Genomic DNA, 6,154 nt, shown 5'->3' with positions numbered 1-6,154 from the left:
CCATGAAAACGTTTGAATATCTCATTCTAAACCTCTTAGAATTACATCACACACTCACAGTGGTTTATTGGGCTTTATTGTTTGTATTGACCATTGTTTAATGAGTACAGACTCAAAATGATATCCAACAAATCGATTTCACAAATACTATGGAGCGTATTCTGAAGTCAGGTTTAACTTAGACCATGGTCTAACTCTGTGCTAAAATTATGGGAAGCCAAAAGTGTCAAAAATTTTATTAAGTTGTATGTTTCTTATATTTACTGTGCTCTCTCCTGATTCTTCAATGGTGAAGACAATCATCTATTTGTACTTTCTAGACAATTATGACTGATTTGAGAGTCAAATGAGCTGAAATATGATATCTCTACTGTTGGTGATTTATGTACCAATTGGCTATCCATACTTAAACCACAACTTTAAACCAGAGTTTAAGTTAAACCCGACTTCAGAATACGGGCCTATGGAAACTTGAGGAAATGATGGTTACAAGAGTGAGCACACACTACATTACATGTATATCTCCATTGAAATTTGATCAAATCATGAGTACAGTTTGTGTCATGACTTACAAAAAAAAATTAGATATCTGACATGGCGCTAAAATTCTAGGCAGAAAATAAGGGTGTTCCATGAAAGCAAATGCTTATCTGACAAGTTGACTGGAAAGAGATAGATACTTGGTGTGAATGATGTCCTCTAACACACCTCAAGAACACTGCTTATTATGAATACATGAATGTAGGAAGGTGTTCAACTCCGACCTAGATGTCACCAACAAGGGGTGAAATGACATTCGAAAGAATTCCAGGATACAAAATGAGGTGGCATCTCACCAGCAAAAATGTCAACATACTCAATGCTTGGAATAAACAAATGACAATGTCAAGTCCTAATATGATCATATCTCATTGCCAATACAACACAAGATGTACTCACTATAATTGCTACCATTTTGTCATGTATCGCCAATACATTTTAAGATATTTAGCATGTGAATTGATACTTTGTGCCTCTTATGATATTTACATAATGTCCATTCTTTTTTTTCTATGAAGCTTGCAATTTAAAACCAGCAATGTGAAGAGGTACATTGATATGTACCATTTTTTGCATGAGTTGTACTCACTTTTGTTGGATACTGTGATATCGGCTGGAAATAATGATGATAATAATAGCTAGTTTTTATAAAGATTTTCCAATATTCTGCTCAAAGTGCTTTCCAGCATATTATTACTCTTATTGATAAAGAGAAATGCAATATTCATTGTATTCATGAACAGAGAGAGAGAATCTAATGAATGGAGTGCAACAAATTTAGTATTTATTTCAGTTAAATCAAAAGAACAGAGATTGATATTGTATTTGTTTTATAGAGATACTCCAAGCTGGAAATAATGAAAGTACAGTATATTTATGTGCACTATTTCAGTTATTCTATGAATGGGGGGGGGGCTTATGGGGTATCTTCTAACATCTTCTCTTTTGATCATGCAATCATGATAAAAAACAGCATACACATCACCCACAACGTAATTGGTTGAAATTTATCATAATTTATACATAAAATCAGAATCTGGCTGTAAATGTTCAGATATATATCCATATTGTTGTGGAATGTCACTTATGATTCTAAATTTAGTTTGAAATTGGCAGTATTAAAATCTTGTGTTTTTCGTGGTTTTTAAAGCTTTTTTTTTCATTGACAACTTTTTGGTTTTTATTAATTGTCAGTGTATATTATGTCTTTCGATTTGCATCTTTATTATTAGTGACAGTATTTTAATTTCAAGTGATACTAGTTTGTTAACCAGTTAAGATGAAAATAATGGTACATTTATGGATTTTGGATAGATTTAGAATTAGTATGGGAATTCTATCTGTTTTCCCCTCCCCTTCCTGTCTTCTGTCCCTTCTCTTTTCCTCTCCTTTTATTATACCTCTCACTTTTCATTTGAGAAAAAAAAAAGATTTACACAATATGCAAGATATTAAAAGAACGATCTAGACTCGACATACGCAAATGCGTTTTTAGTAACAGGGTAGTGGATGACCGGAATAGCCTCCCCCAAGAAGTTGACTTGGGCTCATCAATGTATTCAAATTAAGACTCGATATGTTTTGATGGTCTGAGCGTTTCAATCTTCAATGATCAAAACCATCTCTACCCTCCACGTGTGCAAGTTTTTGCTCTTGTATAATAACGCATCGTATGGAGATGGATGACTGTAATTTCAGATGAAGAGATCGAGGTCAACAGGATTACCTCACCTCGTAACATGATGATGATAATGTGGGGTGGTGTCTCATATCATTCTGAACACTTGTAAGAAGTTGCTTTTATTCATTGTGCTATATATAAGTTCTTAAGGGTACTTCTAATAGTATGCTAAATATCGGAATACTGGTTTAAGAAAAAAAACAAATGAGTACAATATACTTGCAAATAGGTTTAGACTTCAAGTTCCAATTTATTTTTTATAAATAGCACAGATCCTGTCACTGACACAGAACTTGCAGTGTAAACCTGCAAATCATAAAAAATAATGAATACCATCAAATTTAGAACCATAGAATCAAAGTCACATTTTGTCCATGGATTGAAGAAATTTGATTGAAGACTTTTTTGGAAAATACAAATTATTGCCATTTAAAGTTCCACCCCAACAAAATGTTGAGTTCAATAAAAACAAATTAAAAAATCAGATGTACAAGTAAGAAATCATGACATTTGTTATTGGTAGCAGGCAAATGAAGAAATTTTGATGTCAAATACTATCTTTTGTATACATGTCATAACAATATAATTGATAACTCCCATAAATTTCCCTTAATACACATATGTTCTTGTTCTATCAATAAAAACAAACGGTACTACTCCATAAGGCATGGACATCATAATGATTCACTTGATTGATTTTCAAATTCAGATTGTTTTAAGGTTTTAAAAACGTGAGTACTATCCTAAAAACTTGACTGTACAATTATAAGAATCAATATATTCTTGACTGCGATCAAGGTACAAGATTGTTAAGTTCATATGGCAAGAATGAGAAGGATTGCAACACGCATACAATTACAATCTACATAATTATTCAATTAAACAATATTTTTGATATATATTCTCTGAATACAATATAATTATCACACAACAGACATATTGAATACCTATCTCACATATAATTCAACACATAAAGACGTATTTCTTCCTGAATCTAATAAAATCAGGGGCTTGTTGCATAAAACTTTGTGATCAAAATCAACCCCAAACAGAAATACAAATTCATTATAAAACCAATCAATTCAGCTGATGGGTTGCATTTGATTGAAAGTTTCATGCATCAGGTCCCAAGGTGACCAGTACTGAGCTCAAAATAGACCATAAGGATTCTTGGCAAAAAACATACATAAATAAATTCTTTGAAATGCATACACAATTTTACACATTATTCATGATATCACACAAAAACAAGAAATGTATGCCAAATAACCCATGACAAAGATCTAATAAATACTGAAAAGTACCAATCATGAAAAAAAATACAGATTATAGTAGAAACTTAAACTTTTCATCATTTAGTAAAGAAATAGTTTTTGTTTGAAAGAAGGATATCTATATCACATTAGCTGCCACCTCACATTTTTAGTACACTTCAATTTCCAGTAAAACACTGTTGGCAAGCATTCAAAATACCTCATACTCCTAGTAAATAAATTATATATTGGTCTTGTTCCCCCCCCCCCAAAAAAAGAAAGAAATGAAAAGAAATATACTAGTTAAAAAAAGTAATAATAATGATGATAATAGAATATGAATTGTATTTAAAACACAAAGTCATGAAAATATTTAAATCATAATAATGCTATACAATCCCAGAATGATGTTCATTACAATGCCCCACTGAAATGTAAGAAGAGCAAGAAAAATTATACCAAACACTCTTTTATATTACTGTGGGCTTCTAGAAGAAAATAAGATGTATGGTTTATACAAGTTAGATCTATGTATTGGAAATGGAGAAGAAAAAAATTACTGCTTGCAAATTCTTTCAAAACAACTGACACTTCATTAAAGACATAATGGGATTTTTGTTTCAGAATAATGCATTGATAATGACTGGTGCTGCTTTTTAAATACCTAATAAGACCTTGAGAGATGGATTCAGTTCCCCCCCCTTCCCCATTGACATTTATCACAATTAATATGTAACGAGAAAAGTGTGCAATGATAAATACCATGTATATAGATTATTTCATATGCATATTTCAACAATTTAAAACGAGGAAATTTTATAAGAATATTTTTTATGTTAATCATGTAGGAAAAAGATTATTTTCATGCAACGTTGAAAATGATTGTACTTATATACATTCCTTTGTTATTTAAGTGTGAAAATAAAATCAATCAAAAGATCAAATCAATATTCAAATAGTACTGTTAGATTTCTATTTTAGTTGTATAGAAAGCTACAATAAAGTCAGTCCTGAAATGAATAGTGAAGATAGTATACAAATATACCAGGCTTTGAGTAAGTATAGCGGAAATTATTCATCCGAGGTTGGACTGGCATTACTAGTAATTTTGCCAGTACAACCAAGGATGAATAATTCCCTCTATACTTTCGAAATAAAGGCCAGGAATATTTGTTTTATATCCTACTTTAATAAGTTAGAGCAATAGATCTTGAAAATCTAGTTCTTGTGCTCGTTTAGTTCATACTTTTTCATCTGAACCAAACGCTGCGCTGATTGATCTATTTCTCCTGCGCCGTCACGGAATAGCAAAATTTCTTCAGTAGGCATTTCATTATCAACATCATCAGAAAATATTGAGAATATGTTTGGTCACATGATGCTATTTAAACCAATGAGCACACAGGATTTAATTTATGTAGGATATAATGGTGTCTATGATAAATCAACCTTACTATTGGACTGTACCCATTTTCTGCTTGTCTATCTTATCTGTAAGTATGGGTTAAGATGAACTTTGGGATGTCCTTAGGTGTCGAGAAAGAAAGTCTATCCAACATTCCTTATTTTTTGTAATATGATCTCTCAGTCTATAAGAACATGAAAAACCCTTTTGTATCTTGTAAAAATAATTTGTATAGCCCAGCCACTATATAGATATACTCTACTGAGCTTTGGTTACTCCTATTGCTTCTACAACTTCATAAAAACCAATGGTCTACTTAAACACTGCCCTACACAGATGTGTCTTCAATAATGTTTTGAAAGCAGGTATAGATTGGGCCGTTCTAATTCTAAGGAGGAGTTGGTTCCACAGTTTTGGAGCTGCGTAGCTGAATGTACAGTCTCCAAGAGTTGGCTTTGGTTTTAGAGTAGGGTATTTTCAAAAGTAATCACTTCACAGGTAATGTGAAGTTGATGGCAATTTCATGACACCATATGCAGCAATTTGAATCTAAGACAAAGGCCAAAGGGTGTTCAGGAGCTTGATATAGCAATCTGGGCATAGCATAATGAAAGGGTCTATTAACCCTATCTAGGCCGGGGTATTTGGGGAGTTCCTATGGCCGGGGGGGGGGGGGGGGGCCTCCCAGGCCCCCCCTAAGATCTCGGCCGTCGACCGCACGGTCGCGCCGAAAATTGGCACGCGGGTTGCCTGGGACATAATCTACAAGATTGTATAGTAATTTATTTCATGCGAATTGCTATTAAGTGATTATGCTAATTTATGCGTAATTAGTATGCAAAATCATACTTTTTCCTCTAACTCCCTAAATAAAGCTCCAAATGTACTAATTTTTGGTATAGAAACTCTTTGTGGTGTCCTTAGCAAGTGTACATGAAAAAATTTGTGATATCAAATTATTTTTTTATGTATTATATTGTATTTTGCAATTTCTTATGTATTTCTTTGTTTTTTTGACCTTTTGTTTTTCATTGTTTTTTCAATGAAATTTGTTGGGGACTCTTCTGTGATCATAAAAAGCATAAAATGAATACATTTAGACTAGCAAAACTAAAAATAATCATACATTTATGTATTTTGGTTGAAAACACAATTTGCATTGACTTTGTACACAAAATCACGTTTTTGAGCAATTTTCGGTCTGACATGCACTTACATAATGTTGCGTAATTTCGGAACCACGTACCCGGGTGAAACAAAATTGGTCTCAAAAGT

The sequence above is a fragment of the Lytechinus variegatus genome, chromosome 2 (genome assembly GCF_018143015.1).
Source record: "Lytechinus variegatus isolate NC3 chromosome 2, Lvar_3.0, whole genome shotgun sequence".
Lineage (NCBI taxonomy): Eukaryota > Metazoa > Echinodermata > Echinoidea > Temnopleuroida > Toxopneustidae > Lytechinus > Lytechinus variegatus.
Note: the sequence above shows the minus strand (reverse complement) of the source record.